At 40.7% G+C, this 19,425-nt stretch overlaps 1 protein-coding gene across 1 annotated transcript in view; it reads right to left on the bottom strand.

The window, feature by feature from the left end:
- Positions 1-19,425, bottom strand: part of Eml6 (EMAP like 6) — a 254,969-nt gene that overhangs the window by 212,886 nt on the left and 22,658 nt on the right. The window lies entirely within an intron of this gene.

The raw sequence follows: 19,425 nt of genomic DNA, 5'->3' as shown, positions 1-19,425 counted from the left end.
GAACATCCACCCAGTCCCATCTCCCTGCTCTCGAATTCCCCAACACTAGGGAATCCAAACTTTTGGGGACCATGGCCCTCCACTTCCACTGATGTCTGACAAGGCCACCCTGAGTTACCTATATAGGTGAAGACATGAGTCCCTCTCTTTGTGCTCTCAGGCTGGAGGTTTAGACCTTGGGAGCTCTGGTTGAAACTTTTGATACTCCTTCTAGAAAGGACCAAAGCACCCACACTTTGGTCTTCCTTCTTCTTCTTGAGTTTCATGTGGTCTATGTGTTGTGTCTTAGGTATTGTCAGCTTTTGGGCTAATATCCACTTATCCATAGTATGGAGTGCATACCACGTGTGTTCTTTTGAGATTGGGTCACCTCACTCAGAATGATATTTTCCAGCTCCATCCATTTGCCTAAGAATTCCATGAACTCATTGTTTTTAATAGCTGAGTAGTACTCCATTGTGTAAATGTACCACATTTTCTGCATCCATTCTTCTGTTGAAGGGCATCTGGGTTCTTTCCAACTTCTGGTTATTATAAATAAGGCTGCTATGGACATAGTGGAGCATGTGTCCCTGTTGTATGTTGAAACATCTTTTGGGTATATGCCCAAGAGTGGTATAGCTGGATCCTCAGGTAACACTACGTTCAATTTTCTGAGGTACTGCCAGACTGCTTTCCATAGTGGTTGTGCCAGCTTACAATCCCACCAACAATGGAAGAGTGTTCCTCTTTCTCCACATCCTCACCAACATCTGCTGTCACCTGTGTTTTTGATCTTAGCCATTCTGAATGGTGTGAGGTGGAATCTCAGTGTTGTTTTCATTTGCATTCCCCTGATGACTAGGGATGCTGAACACTTCTTTAGGTGCTTCTCAACCATTTGAGCTTCCTCAGTTGAGAATTCTTTGTTCAGCTCTGTACCCCATTTTTTTAAACAGGGTTATTTGATTGTCTGGAGTCTAATTTCTTCAGTTCTTTGTATATTTTGGATATTAGCCCTCTATCAGATGTAGGGTTGATGAAGATCTTTTCCCAATCTGCTGGTTGCCGCTTTGTCCTATTGACTGTGTCCTTTGCTTTACAGAAGCTTTGCAGTTTTATGACATCCCATTTGTCAATTCTTGATCTTAGAGCATAAGCCATAGGTGTTCTGTTCAGGAATTCTTCCCCTGTGCCCATGTGTTTGAGGCTTCTCCCCAATTTCTCTTCTATTAGTTTCAGTGTAGCTGATTTTATGTGGAGTCCTTGATCCACTTGGAATTGAGCTTTGTACAAGGAGATAAGTATGGATCAATTTGCATTCTTCTACATGTTGTCCTCCAGTTGGACCAGGGCCATTTGTTGAAAATGCTGTCTTTTTTCCACTGGATGGTTTTATGAACTTTGTCAAAGATCAAGTGACCATAGGTGTGTGGGTTCATTTCTGGGTCTTCTAGTCTATTCCACTGATCCTCCCGCTTGTCTCTGTTCCAATACCACACAGTTTTTACCACTATTGCTTTGTAGTACAGCTTGAAGACAGGGATGGTGATTCCCCCAGAAGTTCTTTTAGTGCTGAGAGTAGTTTTTGCTATCCTGGGTTTTTTGTTATTTCAAATGAATTTTAAGATTGCTCTTTCTATCTCTGTGAAGAATTGAGTGGGAATTTTGAAGGGGATTACATTAAATCTGTAGATTGCTTTTGGCAAGATAGCCATTTTTACTATATTAATCCTTTCAATCCGTGAGCATTGGAGATCTTTCCATCTTCTCATATCTGTTTCGATTTCTTTCTTCAGGGGCTTGAAGTTCTTGTCATACAGGTCTTTCACTTGCTCGGTCAGATTCACACCAAGGTATTTTATATTATTCGTGACTATTGTGAAGGGTGTCATTTCCATAATTTCTTTCTCAGCCAGCTTATCTTTTGAGTAGAGGAAGGCTACTGATTTGCTTGAGTTAATTTTATATCCAGCCACTTTGCTAAAGTTGTCTATCAGGTTTAGGAGTTCTCTGGTGGAAGTTTTAGGGTCATTTAAGTATACTATCATATCATCTGCAAATAGTGAAATTTTTACTTCTTCTTTTCCAATTTGTATCCCTTTGACCTCCTTGTGTTGCCTAATTGCTCTGGCTAGGATTTCCAGTACTATATTGAATAGGTAGGGGGAGAGTGGGCAACCTTGTCTAGTCCCTGATTTTAGTGGGATTGTTTGAAGCTTCTCTCGATTTAGTTTGATGTTGGCTACTGGTTTGCTGTACATTGCTTTTACTATGTTTAGGTATGGACCTTGAATTCCTGACCTTTCCAAGACTTTTCTCATGAAGGGGTGTTGAATTTTGTCAAATGCTTTCTCAGCATCTAGTGATATGATAATGTGGTTTTTTTCTTTGAATTTGTTTATATAGTGGATTACATTGATGGATTTCCATATATTGAACCAACCCTGAATTCCTGGGATAAAGCCTACTTGATCATGACGGATAATTGTTTTGATGTGTTCTTGGATTCTATTTGCAAGAATTTTATTGAGTATTTTTGCATCGATGATCATAAAGGAAGTTGGTCTGAAGTTCTCTTTCTTTGTTAGGTCTTTGTGTGGTTTAGGTATGAGTGTAGTTGAGGCTTCATAGAAAGAATTGGGCAGTGTTCCTTCTGTTTCTATTTTGTGGAATAGTTTGAAGAGAATTGGTATTAGGTCTTCCTTGAAGGTCTGATAGAATTCTGCACTAAAACCATCTGGTCCCAGACTTTTTTTGTTGGGGAGACTTTTAATGATTGCTTCTATTTCTTTCAGGGTTATGGGACTGTTTAGACGGTTTATCTGCTCCTGATTTAACATTGGTAACTGGTATTTGTCTAGAAAAATTGTCCATTTCATCCAGATTTTCCAATTTTGTTGAGTACAGGCTTTTGTAGTAGGATCTGATGATTTTTTGAATTTCCTCGGTTTCTGTTGTTATGTCTCCCTTTTCAGTTCTGATTTTATTAATTTGGATACTGTCTCTCTGCCCTCTGATTAGTCTGGCTAAGGGTTTATCTATCTTGTTGATTTTCTCAAAGAACCAGCCTCTGGTTTTATTCATTCTTTGTATAGTTCTTTTTGTTTCTATTTGGTTGATTTCAGTTGAGTTTGATTATTTCCTGCTGTCTACTTCTCTTGGGTGTATTAGCTTCTTTTGTTCTAGAGCTTTCAGGTGTGTTGTCAAGCTGCTAGTGTATGCTCTCTTCAGTTTCTTTTTGTATGCACTTAGAGCTATGAGTTTTCCAACTAGCACTGCTTTCATTGTATCCCATATGTTTTGGTATGATGTGTCATCATTTTCATTAAATTCTAAAAAGTCTTTAATTTCTTTCTTTATTTCTTCCCTGACCACATTATCAATGAGTAGGGTGTTGTTCAGTTTCCATGTGAATGTGGGCTTTCCATTGCCTTTGTCCTTATTGAAGACCAGTCTTAGACCATGGTGATCTGATAGGATGCATGGGATTATTTCAATTTTTTTGTATCTGTTGAGGTCTGTTTTGTGACCAATTATATAGTCTATTTTGGAGAAGGTACCATGAGGTGCTGAGAAAAAGGTATATTCTTTCGCTTTAGGGTGAAATGTTCTATAGATATCTGTTAAGTCCATTTGGTTCATAACTTCTGTTAGTTTCACTGTATCTCTATTTAGTTTCTGTTTCCATGATCTGTCCATTGCTGAGAGTGGGGTGTTGAAGTCTCCCACTATTATTATGTGAGGTGCAATGTGTGCTTTGAGCTTTAGTAAGGTTTCTTTTATGAAAGTGGGTGCTCTTGCATTTGGTGCATAGATATTCAGAATTGAGAGTTCATGTTGGTTGACTTTTCCTTTGACAAGTATGAAATGTCCTTCCTTATTCTTTTTTATAGCTTTAAGTTGAAAGTCAATTTTATTCGATATTAGAATGGCTACTCCAGCTTGTTTCTTAGGGCCATTTGCTTGAAAAATTGTTTTCCAATCTTTTACTCTAAAGCAGTGTCTGTCTTTGTCGCTGAGGTGGGTTTCCTGTATGCAGCAAAAAGCTGGGTCCTGTTTGCTTATCCAGTTCGTTAGCCTATGTCTTTTTATTGGGGAATTGAGTCTATTGATGCTAAGAGATATTAAGGAGAGGGGATTGTTGCTTCCTGTTATTTTTGCTAATAGTGGAGGCATTGTTTGTGTGGTTATCTTCTTTGGGGTTTGTTGGAAGAGGATTATTTTCTTGCTCTTTCTAGGGTATAATTCCCCTCCTTGTATTGGAGCTTCCCTGCTATTATCCTTTTTAGTGCTGGGTTTGTAGAAAGATATTGTGTAAATTTAGTTTTGTCATAGAATATCTTGGTTTCTCCATCTATGGTAATTGAGAGTTTTGCTGGGTATAGTAGCCTGGGCTGGCATTTATGTTCTCTTAGGATCGGTATGTTCTGGCTTTTATAGTACCTGGTGAGAAGTCTGGTGTAATTCTGATAGGTCTACATTTATATGTTACTTGGCCTTTTTCCCTTACTCCTTTTAAAATTCTTTCTTTGTTTTGTGCATTTTGTGTTTTGATTATTATGTGACAGGAGGAATTTCTTTTTTTCTTTTTTCTTTTTGTCCAATCTTTGGAGTTCTGTAGGCTTCTTGTATGATTATGGGCATCTCGTTCCTTAGGTTAGGGAAGTTTTCTTCTATAATTTTGAGAAGATATTTATTGACTCTTTAAGTTGGGAATCTTCGCTCTCTTCTATACCTATTTCCTTAGGTGTCCTGGATTTCCTGGGTGTTTTGTGTTAAAAACTTTTTGAATTTTGCATTTTCTTTGACAGTTGTGTCAATATTTTCTATGGTATCTTCTGCATCTGAGATTCTCTCTTCTATCTCTTGTATTCTGTTGGTGATGCTTGCATCTATGCTCCTGATTTCTTTTCTAGGTTTTCTATCTCCAGAGTAGTCTCCCTTTGTGATTTCTTTATTGTTTCTACTTCCATTTTTATGTCCTGGATGGTTTTGTTCAATTCTTTCACCTGCTTGGTTGTGTTCTCTTGTAATTCTTTAAGGGATTTTTCTGTTTCCTCTTTAAGGGCTTCTACCTGTTTAGCTGTGTTCTCCTCAAATCCTTTGAGAGTGTTATTTATGTCTTTCTTAAAGTCCTATATCATCATCATTAGAAGTGATTTTAGATCTGGCTCTTGCTTTCCTGGTGATATGGGGAATTCAGGACTTTCTAATGTGGGAGAACTAGGTTCTGATGATGCCAAGTACCCTGGGTTGCTGATGCTTATATTCTTGATTTCGCCATCTGGATCTCCTTGGTGCTATCTGCGCTGTCTCTGACTGGAGCCTGTCTTTCCTATTATCTTGGTTGTGTCAGAACTGTTTGAGATGGGTTTGGCTGCTAGGGTTAGAGCTGAGGCCCAAGATCTGCTCAGTACTCAGGTGGAGACCGGAAGGAACCCATGCTCCAGGTCAGGAGTGAATTCCTGGGTCCCAGTGGGTCGCAGTTACTCCCTGTTTGGGGTGGGTGTTGCTGTCTCCTTACCTGAGATACTGCCCAGGTTAGAGCTCCTGGGAGGCCCTCTTCCTCTGGGTTTTGTGAGGTTGAGTACAGGGCTGCCACCTGGAATCTGCTCTGTGCTTGGGCCCAGACCGGAAGTCTATCTTCTAAAATTTTGTTGTTGTTGGGTTTTTTTGTTTGTTTGTTTGTTTATTTTCTTTGCTCTTTTTTTTTCATTTTAAAAGCTTTTATACTATAATCTAGGCAAACTAAAATCAGGTTATATCTACAAAGTTAATGATTTGTGTTAGTGAAAGTACTTTGAACTCAGTTCATTGGGATTCATAAATACCTACTTTTATGCCTCTGTGATTAAACACTGATATTTGATATTTTCTGCCAATATAGTCACATTTTAAAGCCTACTTTGGATTAAACTAGTAACTACTCTGAAAATGAGTAGTTTAACTTTTCAATTTTCTTATTAGTAATGCTATTATAAGCACAAAACAGAAAGACTGGTTTAATCTCTGATATATCCCGACAATTATTAAAAAGAGGAATTTAACATTCATTTAAAATTTTTTCAATCAAGCATTCATAAAAATAAAGTATATGGGCTAGGATGATGTCTCAATGATAGCAAAGATGCCACAAAACATGACAAACTGAGTTGATCACCACCAGGACCCAGTGGAGGAAGAGGAGGACTGACTCTCACAAATTGTTCTCTGACCTCCACATGTGTCTTGGCACTTGGGTGTCCATGTGTGTACACAGGTGTAACAAATAGATGTTAAAAAAGATTAACAAAAAACCCAGAAAGTATACTATGCACTACTCAATTTTTCAGTTTGCAAAATTCAAGTTTGCAATATTGAACAAGTCTATTGCACAGGCTTGAGAACTATCACATTCAGAATCCATTTAAACTGTTATTCTCAGATGAAGTAACCATATGGGAAATAATTTCTCATCAATGATCAGCCTGGGTATTCAGCACTCACTAAGACTAATGCAGGAATTAAATCATAACGCACTGAAGCTGAAAATCTACTTTCAAAAATGCCTCGAGATTAACTTCACTGGTATGAACCTAAATACACCGATTACCAAATTCAGTATTTCTGAGATGAATAGAAGCCGCACTGGTTACATACATCACCCGAAGCCTCATCCTCTGTACGTAGGACATCTGTATTTCCCAGATGAGAGGGGAACCTCCATGCATTTCATTTGGCCCAGATTCTTTTTTCTCATAGAAATATGCTCCCTTCATCTGGTAGCAGAGGAGAGAGAATGGATCTCACAAATAACCGCACCATCTTTTAAAGCTTCTAAGTAGACAAGGGTAACAGAGGCAGTCACCCGAGACAGGGTTGCTTATGTAAGGGAGGGATAGAACACTCAAACACTTTCCTGTGCAAGGAAGGAAACTCACAAAGAATCGCATTTGGCAGAAATGATGAAATGCAGAAGTGTCGTAGACTGGCGAGACTGTCTTTACCTGCTGCCTCTTGGTAGTGTCAGTTAAAGCTGGAAATAACCAAGCCCTCCTCTGAGCATGTCCCCAACCCTGCCCTGCAAACAAGTATCCACCAAAGCAAGTTTGGAAAAGTACATAAAAATTTGTCAATAGGAAATTATGTTCAAGAGTATAAACACAAAATAATCTTCTATGTGTTCTTTGTAAGCATGCTAATATAAAGACCTTAAGGAACATTCACCAAACATACATAGCAGCAGCAGTTAGCCTCCACAGACTAGAGAAGGAACCAGGGAGCTAGGGGAACCACAGAGTTTTGTGTGGAATTCTTTTCAAGTTTAGAAGCCATTTTCTTTATATGTTTTAAACATAATCTTATATTAATTTTCAAAGAGTGAAAAAGAACTGTATCAAATTAAATACTGGATAAAACTCTACCACAGGGTGGAGACATAGCTCGGTTGACTAGGTGCCTGCCAAGCATGCATGAGATGAGCCCTGGGTTCAGTCCCCAGCCTTGCATTAATTGGTAGATCTTTATAATCCCAACATTCAGGAGGTGGAGGCAAGAGGATCAGAAGTTCAAGGTCACCTTTGACCACATAGCAATTATGAGGCCAGCCTAGGTTACTTGACAGCACCCCCCACACATACACCAAAAAACCTATGAAAAGTCAATTTTACTGTGAATTAGTGAAAAGTGAATATTAGTAAATAATTAGGCTGAGTTTTAATTACTAACATTTTAATACATCAGGTAAAGAGCTCAGAATCAGAGTCTGAGGCTTGATCCTGTAGTACATAAGGAACCTTACTGATACCTACAGAGAGAGCACTGATTTCCTCCTAAAAACTTCAAAGAATAAGGAAGAAGTTAGTGAGACGGCTCAGCAAGTAAGCTGTTTGTGGTGCCCTCCAGACAACTTCAGTCCAGTCTCCAGAACCCCATAAAAGTAGAGGGAGAGAATTGACTCCACAAAGTTGTCCTGACCTCCATATGCACACCATGGAACATATACCCACATACAGACATCACAGACTCATCACCATCACCATCGATTTAATAAAAAAGAAAGTTTCTCCCATTTTGCTTGTCTGACTTGAAACACTGATCTTAGATTATGTACAAATTTTTAGAGATGGAAGAAAAGCATCAGTAGAAAAATCTTCGATTTTTAACAACACAAAACCAGGAAGGGAGGAAAAGACACATGCCCCCAGTACACCACACTCTAGACAGAAGCTGAACTCTTTCTCACAGGGAAATGATTCATAGTTAGTGAAATACACTTAGGGCACGCAGAAAGCTTGCAAGAAGGAGTACATTTCCTGTTAATAATATCTGCAAACAGAAAATAGATACCTTAATTTTCCTCTCACTCAGAGCCTGACTAGTGAGACTAAAGGCAACACCCCTCGTCGATGTATATATCAACTCCTTAAATGCAGCAGGAGTATGAAGAATACACGAGAGGAATTAACTGACTTCCCTTATGTAAGTCATGCAAATATTCAAATAAATATTCAAATTATGATTATAAGGTCTTTGCAATTATTACTGTGTTTATTTATCAGGAGATATTAATGCATTTTACGAAACAACAACTTTAGGAATGGATATAGGAAAATACTGACATTTTATGATGGGCGTCAAGAATATAAGAAAATGGAGAGTGAGGTAATTTGGGGGGAAAATGTGGATAGTGGGTGGTATTATTTCTTCTATTTAGTTTTAAACTTTGTCATGGAAAAATAATGTTGAAATGTGCATATTCTTATCAGTTTTGATATTAATATATGGAATAATGGTTTTCACAAGTGTGGTAGTTTGAATAAAAACGCCCTTCCCCCCACCCCCTCCCATAGACACATAGGGAGTGGCACTATTAGGAGGTGCAGCCTTGTTGGGATTAGGTGTGGCCTTGTTGGACTGGGTGTGGCCTAGTTGGAGTGGTTGTAACCTGGTTGGAGTCGGTGTGGCCTTGTTGGAGGAAGTTGTCACTGGGGTGTGAGACTGAAGTTTCAGAAGCTCAAGCAAGGCCTAATGGTTCATTTTCAATTCCCATTGTCTGCCAGTTCTTCTCCAGCACATGCTACCATGCTTCCCTCCACAGCAGTAATGGACTAAAGCTCTGAAACTAAGCCAACCCCAATGAAATGTTTTCCTTTATTTAAAAGAATTGGATATATATATATATATATATATATATATATATATATATGTACATATATATATATATCTCACAAGAGAGCTCTATTGACAAAGTTTATAATGTCTATAAAAAATGAAAGACTTATTAATTATTCCATTTACTCTACAAATTAGTGTGTAAATTCTTGTGCCAGTCATTGAACATATATCATTGACTTGTAGAAGCTTCATGTTAATCCACATTTTTACCCTCTTCTTAGAAGGAACTTACAACACTTTAACTCATTTAGTCCCTTAAGTGCTTTGAACTAGAATGCTAATTGTTATTATCAAATGTCTTAAAATTTACACCTTTAAGCTTAACAAGACGTAACTACTGATTAATACAGTCGCTCATTGAACTGCATGGTTACCACTGGACAGCCCTACACCTTTGACTCCCCCTCTGCTTCAGAAAGACACTAAGCACACTGGCAGGAAATCCTCAGAGGTCTTTTAAGTGTGTTAGCTGCTTTGTTTCTCCCTCGACTCTTTCTTCCACTGTTGCCGCAGAGAAGTTGGCTATGGAACTGCCCCTCGGTGAAGGTAACGTGTCTTCTAGCACTTTTCTCTGCCAGAATGTTCTTATTTTCTTATTTATCTCTGGCTATCTGTAGGTGCACTGTTTTATAGTCCAGATGAGAATTTCTTGTTACCTTATCCTTGTTGGAATTCTTTATGCTTCTCAAATATAAGGGTCGGTGTTTATCACCGATTCTGAAAAGTTTTTCAGACATTATGTCTTCAAACATTGCTTAATCCCATTTCTTTCATCTTTCCTTTTCTGGATCACTAAAAGAATACATTATGCACATCTCTGTTGATTTTCATACACACACACACACACAGTCTTTTGTTTGTTGGTTGGTTTATTCACATATCTATTCATCTCTGGTTTCAGCTGAACACTGCAATTGAAAGGTTTTGTAGAAATACCTACAAAGTGAGTGCTATTAGTATTCTCTACAAGAGATTTTGTTTGGTTCTCCCAGCTGCTGAGACCCTAAACACCCTATCCAAGTTCTACAACTACAGTCCCTTGGGCCTAATTTTACAATTTCACTGGGCCACTTGATACCCAGAGATACCCAGATATATTAGGCCTGGGTGACCCTGAAGGTATTTGCAGAATGGATTAGCATTTGAATCAGTGAACTGAGTAAAACAGATGTCTTCCACAGTAGGGTGGACATCACTCAATCCCTCAAGGGCCTGATTAGAACAAAAAGGAGGAGTTTGAGCTGCCTCCTGTCTCCAACCCTCCGAGCTCTCCTCTATCCACTCCCATTCTTATTCTCTGGCCTTGAGATACTTACAGGACTATAGTTGACACCACGCAACCTCCAGCTCTCTCATTTCTAACTTTATCACAGACTTTTCTGGTTCTCCAGATTGTAGATTGTCAGGTTCCCTGGCTCTCATAACCACATGGGTGAACAACACCTTCTTATAAACCCCTGGATATAGATAATAAAGATATGGATACATACTTAGACATTGATGCATAAATAAACAGAAGTCTTTTTGAAGCTTTGTAGTTTGTTTACATTTAATTCAACCTTTTTGTCTTTTCTTCACTGGAAGAACTGCATTGAATTACCTAATTTGCCTTTAATAGGTATTGCCAGAAACTGAAGGGTAAATTTGCTCAAAAACAAAAAATTGTAGCAACAGTTGGCTTTACGATTTGGATGACTTTAAATTACATACCATTTGAACAGACTCTGAACTGTCCTGTGCTTCTCCTGCAGTTGACTTATGAAAGTTTGCTAATGTTAAGTCAAGATTTTTTAAAGATTTAAATGAGTTGGCATATATAATAGTTCTAGAAAAAAATGGCTAGCATATAGTAAGCAATTAATAAACATCAACAACTATAGATAGTAAGCTTAATTATTTGACATGTAATCATTACCTTCTCAACATAACTTGTCATTTCTTACACTTATAAGGAGAGCACTTTCAAACACATCAGCAAACTGTCACACAGCTGTTTCACTGTCATAACACTTCACCAGTAAAAAATGGGACTGAGGCATCCCCTGATGAAAGCTGTCTTACTCAGAGTAAGCCCCAGTGAGAAAGTACCATGCCATCACAATGCTACAGCTTCATTCCCATGATCCGTTTATGAACTGTATAAGGAAAGGAGGGGAAAGGAGGAGTCCCAGCCAGGTTCTATTGGACATTGTTCCCTGAATGTCACTGCTTTGGATGGCTTCTGCTCAGGGCTCCAGTAGACAGAGCCAAACCAGAATGCAGTCATGTTTAACATAACCAACTAGAATCTTTAAACAGATTGAAATCCATGATATTCCAGCTGAGCAACATCTGTATAGTCAGGGAGCCTACAAAGAAAATACCTTTTGTTGTTGATACCTATTTGTGATTCTGAGGGTTGAACCCAGGTCTTTGCACATGATGGAGGGAAGCTTTACCATGAAACTACACCCACATCCCAGGAGAGTCATTTTGAAATTACTGGTAGATCTACTTTTGGTTACTTCTGCCCCCTTATGTCATCAGCCTTTATAGTAAGCTGCTCTGGTTAGTTCATCAGAGCCATTATTCCCTTTTACAGAACAAGGTGTTGTCCCACTCTAAAAATTACAAATAAAGCCAATTATCAACAGATCTTCAAATTTGAAATTCAGCCTGTTGACAGTTCTAACGGGAGCCTGTGAACCATCTGTGCCCTCACATTTTATGTTTGCAGAGCATCCATGCCTTGCTGACATATGAAGGAGGCCCTGGACTGTAGCGAAACTAAACAAAACAGAAGGCTCCCCAACCAATCTGCAACCCGCTGTACAAAGCTTACAACAAGCCACAACAGGACATCTGCTTAGAAAATATTTACTGACACCTACTTCAGTGAACAATGAACAAGGTATTGCTCACTGATCCTGTCTCCTGGGATTTAGTCTTCACCCAGAAGAGAGGCAAATAAGCACATGACTATGTGAAAGAACCATAGATGATACAATGGAAGAAGCTCCAGGGCAGGAGGCCACAGAGAACAACAGATCCTAGAAAGGGAGCCACTCTAACAGATTCAAGAGCTACCTAGCAGAGAGCTAAGCAGCTAGGAGAAATAACACATTGTGGAAACCACACATACAGAGGTTCAGAATAGGACAGGCTACAGGGAAAGGTACATTCTGACCAGGCAGAAGAAAAGACAAACTCTCCTGGTAGAGATGTCCAAAACTCATGCAGAAGGCTGAAGGTTTCCTCTCTGGGAACACTGACCTTCTGAGAGCCACGCTGGAGCTGGAGTCTAACTAGAATTAGCAGCCAGGCTATTCATGTTCACTAAGGTACTGGGGAGAAGAGGCCATCTCTGTGGAGGGTGACCATCAGAGGAGAAAATGCTTATCAAATTGTTGTGCACAGGAACTGGAGAGATCGTTCATCAGGTAAGAACACTACTGCTTTCAGAAGACTTGGTTCAGTTCATAAAATCTACACAGCAGTGCACAACCATCTGTAACTCCAGTCTCAGGGAAAATGACACCTTCTTCTGGCCACCATGAGCATTGCACACATGTGGTACATAGACACACATGTAGGCAAACACACATATACATAAAATAAAAATAAATAAAATCTAAAGTTTAAAAAAAATGTTGGCATATGATCTTAACTCCAATAACAAAGTTAGTAGTCAAGCCCTGATCACTCACACAGGTCTTTAATAAAGCTTTTGAAAACTTACGTATTTTTTTTTATTTTATCTGATTTTGTTTACTGTGTTTGAATCTTTGCCTGCATGTATGTCTGTGCACCATATGCTTGCCTGGTGCCCACAGAGGCAAGAAAAGGGTGTTGGATCTCCTGGACATGGAGTTACAGACAGTTGTGAGCTGCCAAGTAGGTACTGGAAATCAAACTTGAATCCTCTATAAGGAGCAGCCAGTGTTTTTAACTGCAAAGCCATCTCTCCAGGCCCACCTTTTGAGGTTCTAGCTCTTGAGGAAGAGGAGGAGAAGGGAGAGGAAGAGGAGGAGGAGAAGGAAGAGGAGGAGGAGGAGGAGGAGGAGGAGGAGGGAGAAGACAAAGAGGAGGAGGGAGAAGATGAAGAGGAGGAGGAAGAAACCACCAAGGGCTACTAATATTGGATGAAAGTTATGAATCTAAAACTTAAAGATCACTGCAAATATCTAGGGAAAGAAAGGAATGCCAAGATAATTGGGAAGATAAGATAATTATTAGAATTGGGAAGAAAGCAAAAGGGAAAAAGTAATCAATATCTTCAGATGAATAAAAGCTAATGCTGTAATATATAGACACAGCTACAAAAGAGAGAGATTCTATGCACTTTTAAAGAGCTTTACAAAACACAAAATTCGTTAGTAAAAATAGTCAATAGGTTTGGATGATAGAATTGAGAGATATATAAGAAAATAGCTAATGATGATACTAAAACAGGATTTTTAACTGCTGATCCAGGAAGTCTTAAAAAGACTTCCAAACATAAATAAAAAGACTTCCAAACATAAGCAAAAAGGAAGACCTTATCAACACAGCAATGCAAGAAAACCTTCCAGAACTGAGGCTCATGGTTTTACAGGTTGAAAGATCTAAAACAATGGTCAAGAAAAGACCCAACAAAGACATTGCTGTTAAATTTCAGCATATAAAGGATAAACAGAAATTCCTAAAAACTTTACAGAAAGCAACAACAAAAACAAATGAGAAAGTCTGCTTTTTAATAATCTCAAGAAAAAGCTCTCATTCAAAATTGCTTATGAGGGATAGGGAGATAGCTCAGGGGTGAAATGTTTGCTTCGCTGTGCAAGCACGAAGAGCCGAGTTCAGACCCCCGGCACCCACGGAGAAGCCAAACCTGGCTACATGTACTGTAGCACTGGAATGAGGGGGCAGAGATGGGCAGATTCTGGAGGCTTGCTGGCCAGCTGGCCTAACTCAAATGTCAAGCTCCAGATTCAGCAAGAGACTGTGCTTCAAAAGTTAAGGCGGAGGAGGATAGCAGAGGAAGACACCTCTCACCTCTGACCCCCATCAGTATACGCATCATCTAGGGACAGGGTTGGGCTTGTAGAGTAGTATCATGCACAAGTCCCTGTTTGATCCCCAGCAGGTCATACACACGCCATGGTGGTGTGCACAGATCAGTCCCAGACCTTAGGAGTTAGAGACAAGAAGAGACCCTATAAAAGAAAGCATTTAATCAGGGGTTTGTTTACAGTTTCAGAAGATGACTCCATAGCCATCATGGCAGGGAGCATGGTGGCAGGCAAACACTGGTGCAATGGCTGAGAGCTTAGAGGCAGAGGAGGGAGAGAGGGAGGAAGGGAGTGAGGGAGGACTGGAAATGGAATATCCAACAAGCCCACACCTCCTAAACCTTCCTAAACAATGCACCAACTGGGAATCAAACACACAAGTATATCCATGTGAGCCTATGGGGCCCATTCTCATTCAAACCACCATAGCTAGTTAGTGGATTCCAGGCAAACCTGAGATACATGAGACTCTGCCTTGGGAAAAATTTAAAATTTAGTTTGTACTAAGCATATTTCAAGTAACCAGCAGTGAAATGTGGCCAGTGGGCTAGCACTTCAGAGAGCACAGAGAGGGGACATTCCCATGCCACAGACAGCTCAATGAAACAGCATTGTTTTAGAGGATAACATCTACACAACATGGAAAATACTAATCATGAAGTAAAAGACTTATAAATCCATCTTCATTAAGTCACAAATGTCTAATAATCAAAAGGTATCACTAACAGTGGAGACATGAGCCACTGGTAAAGCATTTGGGTCAAAGACAGACTACATATACAGCAGTACATGGGTGTCATATGGCTTCAGCATGCAGTAGACTAGCCCTCTAGGTTTGTGGAACAAGAAAGACCATGTAAACATATATGTCTCAGAGTGGATCGATACTGTTAACCAATGCATTGTGATATACAAGTAATTCTAATATCAACATGTAAAGAACCAATAACGTAGTATTGCATGGATCAAGGCCATCTAGGATGGACCCCTCCCTCATTTTTTGGACCCCAGGTCAAATTTTCCTGCTAACACAGAAAAGGTAAAAGAAAAAAAAATCACAATTGCCCCTTCCTTAGGATTTAAAATACTATAAACAAATATGAAGTTGGCAGGGTTGTTCTGAGGCCCATTAAGAAAAGCTACTTCCTCCTGACAAAAAAAAAAAAAAGAAAGAAAGAAAGAAAGAAAGAAAGAAAGAAAACCAAAATTTGAGTTCAAGACCTGGCCCTGGGTGGAGACACAACGTTCTGATCTGCTCCAAAGATTAGAGCACTGCATCCAGCTGGGCCTGTCAATCATCTGGCCAGAGACCAACCCTCTGGAAAGCTTTTTTCACGAAGACATGTTAAGCAGATGGGAGGGACGATGTAATGAGGTCCCAGAAGCCCCTGCGCAGCCTCTCTCCCAGCAGCACTGCCAAGCCTGCCTGCATTCTAACTCAAAACACTTGACTCTTTATTCTCTCTCTTTTTCCAAATACTGGCCAAAAGCTTAAGCATGTTTTCCTTGACACACTGAGGGCTTTCTCCTCACTCTCTGAATCCCTCCTACGCTGCCATCCATCTGCTTGCCAGCCTCCATTGTTAAACATGCCAGCTTTCTCTTCTTCTCCATCCCTTCCTCCAGGCAGCTGCCAGGGTTTGCAATTCGCCCACCCTGCTGTTTTCTCACAAACTCTCTTAAATTGTCCTCAAGTTTCCTTCCGAGTCTGTGTCTAAATTCAACTAAGAATCCATAAATGGAATCCCAATTTCCCTGGTAAAGTTTAATCAGGGTGCCCTACAACAAAAACAGTACATACTGTGTGATTCAATTTATATGAAGTCCAATAACAGTCAAAATGTAACGGGAGCCAGATAGCTGGCAGATGCCACCTTAACCAAATTAAATGACAATGTTCACAGTAGTGGAAAAAAAAAACCAACTCATTAAAAATGTTTCCTCAAAATGGCTTTGGGTTCTGGAATGTGCTAGCCCTGGAATTACTGTTTTAAAAATTAGTTCTAACCTGTCCTTCCTTGTCTTGTTGAAAGACTCCTGTTGGCTGGCTCCAGGGCTTCCAGATTGATTCCCCACCGCTACAGCTCTCTTTGTCCTCCTCAGCATCTAATCTCATCATACTTGAAAGTCTAAGTGAGCCCATCTCTGTTTTACAGCTACATCCCTGCTGGGTAGAATCTGCTCCCAGGTTCCTCAGTGAGGCAGATCCACGGAACCCAAGAAACAGCTCCAGTGCCGCCGCCATCTCTATGAGGCCCCCTCAGACTTCTCCAGGCAGAATCAATGTCTGTCTCCTCTCTATGCCCACAGCCTTTTCTCTGGCTTTCTCTTGGAGTATTTTTCACATTGTGCTACAGCATCGCTCTGTGTGTCTCGTCCTCAACGCTCCACCCTATCAGGCTACCGACTCTCAGTATCCTAGAAGTACTTCGCGTGGAGACCAGGGCTTTAGAGCCAGTCAGACTTAGGTTAGAATCTGACCAGCCACTTGGGGATTGTTCCAGCCTCAGCTTCTCTAGAAGGTGGTGTCGAGAATCACTTGAGAGCAATTGTGGGAGCAGTGGTGAGAAGGGTGCATGTGAGATTCATCTCACAGACACGAATTGCATGCCTGCCTAGAGACACTGCTTCCTGTTCGTACCATGTGTCAGAGACCCTGAGGTGAAAAGGAATGAGGGCTTACTCTAGAACCCTTGGAAATTCCCTTGTCTTAAGGAATGTGGAGGGGAAAAGGAGGGCCAGGGGCTGGCAGAGTGGAGAAAGGAGGAGTTGGAGAAGTTCTGGAAGCCAAGGAAGGAGCAGATAGATATGTGCTGTGCTTGGAGGGCTGGTGGCAGTGTCAACTGTGCAGCTCGGCAGAAAGACGTGTCAGGATCTAGACTGGAAAGAGGTCAAGGAAGGAGCGATTTCATCCCAGCGGCGCAGCCCAGAATGCGCTGCTAGAACAGTGCACAAACGTGAAGTGTGGAAGCAGGAGGACTGTGAAGCCCAATTAGGGTGGCCCTGCCACGCACGGGGCCCTGCCACGCATAGAGCCCTGCCACGCACGGGGCCCTGCCACTCATAGAGCCCTGCCACGCACGGGGCCCTGCCATTCATGGAGCCCTGCCACACACTGGGCGGGCACTTAGGATTTAGGACTCAGGTTACTCATAGGTGAATTCTGGGGAATTCAGCAATCCTGAGATGCCATCTGTTCTGCTAGTGAATCCTTGATAAAGTGCATGCAGGCCAACCATCAAGTGTCTGTCTTCTTCCCCAAATGATTTTAACCAAGAGAGCAAATCTGCTTTAATTGATCTATAAAGCAGAGATTTACATGACTTTATTGTTTTCTTAGGGCAAAGGCTTGTGGCCTTGTCTGGCTTTATATGCATATTTCAACATGCACACTGTTTAAATGCTTTAGCAAAACAAGGAGAAGAAAACATTTTAAAAAAATGAGTTTGTCACATTACAAAGATTGAGTTATTGGTTCAAGTTTCACAGAATTCATGGCTTTTTTTTTTCCTGAGTAAGAGCAGCTGTTTTCTTTGTGGTTCTTTTTTGTTTTCTAAATAAAAAATGATTGATCTGTTTACAGGAATATTTAATCCCATCTGTGCCCTGGTTTCATCTGCTAACTGAGCTCCTTTGTTTGTTTGTTTGTTTGTTTTGTTTTTTTTTGTTTTTGTGAGTGCTACAGAGAGAGAGAGAGAGAGAGAGAGAGAGAGAGAGAGAGAGAGAGAGAGAGAGAGAATATGTCAATTTGCGATAAAGCAATGAAAATATTGGGTATCATCATGGCACAAGCGGTCACCTGGAGGTGTCACATTAAGGAAATGGCCGCTTGGTAACATAATGAAGTGTTACTTGCTTTCTGTTTTGGGCATCCAGGCTGCCCTCTCCAGCTGCACACAGCACCCTCCAGAAAGACTGGAACTATGGTTTTCTTTGCCTAGACTCAGAAGTGAGAGGTAAGCACAAATCTTCATTTGACCTTTTCTCTTAAAACTTCATAGGAATTTTAACTAAGGGCTCAAAAAAGTGATTTTTTTTAATTAAATATCAAGGTGATGCTTAGCACTTTGGCAAGTATGTATCAAGTATAAACAATGGCTAAACTAAGGATTTCAGCTTGGCTGGTGGGCTGGTGGGTAGAAGGACACTTTTTATTGAGGCTTCACAGTCTAAAAGGCTTTCATGGTGTCATAGCAGGACCTTTGTCTTTTCATCCACAGAGAAAGCAAATCCTTCTCTTCATGACATCTGCGAATCTGTCATGCAGATGTTCCCATCATGACAACAGGAGCCAGACACATACCGGGACAGAACAAGACCTCAGAAATCCCAATGACGGAAGTCGGTAATGAGGTTTTAGAACTATTTTGAAGGGTTTAGAGTAGTCATGTCTGAGAACTCCAAAATGCCCTGATCCAGGAACTAAGACAGTCAAAACCATCAAATCTCTGAATCCTGCTGCAGCCTTATCTTAAGTGGCTCAGAGAAAGCCGTGCCTTGTGTCAGAAGCATAGGTATGCATGTGTTTCCTTCTCACTACAAGACCACTAGTGAGGGCGTGAGGGGAATGGAGCACTAAGGAAGTCGGTGTGTTTCAGGGCTTTGTCTTATTCTGTTTAAACTCTAAGCAAAAATTACTGTTGATTAGCACAGTTGATGTGGGGGATGATGAAAAGCAAAGCCTTGAGGTGGATGTAACATTTTCATGTGTATACACAGGGCTAGCAGGATGGCTGATTTGTACAGTACTCACACTGTAGAATTGAGTTGTCACTTAGCTTGGTTCTAAGCTTTTTCCCTTGTTAATTTTATTTTTTGGTATTACTTTTATATTTTTACAGTCCAGCTGTTGCTTCCATCCAGGTCCCCACCCACACCCACAGTTCCTCATTTCACGTCTCCTCTCCCCTGTTTCCAAAAGGATTTCCCCACCACCGCCACCAGGCCACCCCACTCTCTGGGCCCTCAAATCTCTCAAGGGTTAGGAGCTCCTCCTACTGAGGCCAGACATGGCAATCTCCTGCTGTATATGTATTGGGGTGGGGGGTATCTCTGGCCACCTCATGTATGCCACCTGGTTGGTGGCAGAGTGTTGGAGAGATCTCAGGGGTCCTGAGGGTTAGTTGAGACTTCTGGTCTTCCTATAGGGTTGCCCTCCTCCTCAGCTTCTTCCAGTCTTTCCCTAATTCAATCACAGGGGTACCTGAATTCAGTTCAATCGTTGGATCTAAGTATCTGCTTCTGTCTCAGTCAGCTG

Source organism: Grammomys surdaster, unplaced genomic scaffold, assembly GCF_004785775.1.
Source record: "Grammomys surdaster isolate TR1022 unplaced genomic scaffold, NIH_TR_1.0 67, whole genome shotgun sequence".
NCBI classification, from domain to species: Eukaryota; Metazoa; Chordata; class Mammalia; order Rodentia; family Muridae; genus Grammomys; species Grammomys surdaster.
Note: the sequence above shows the minus strand (reverse complement) of the source record. Positions and strands in the feature narration are given on the sequence as shown.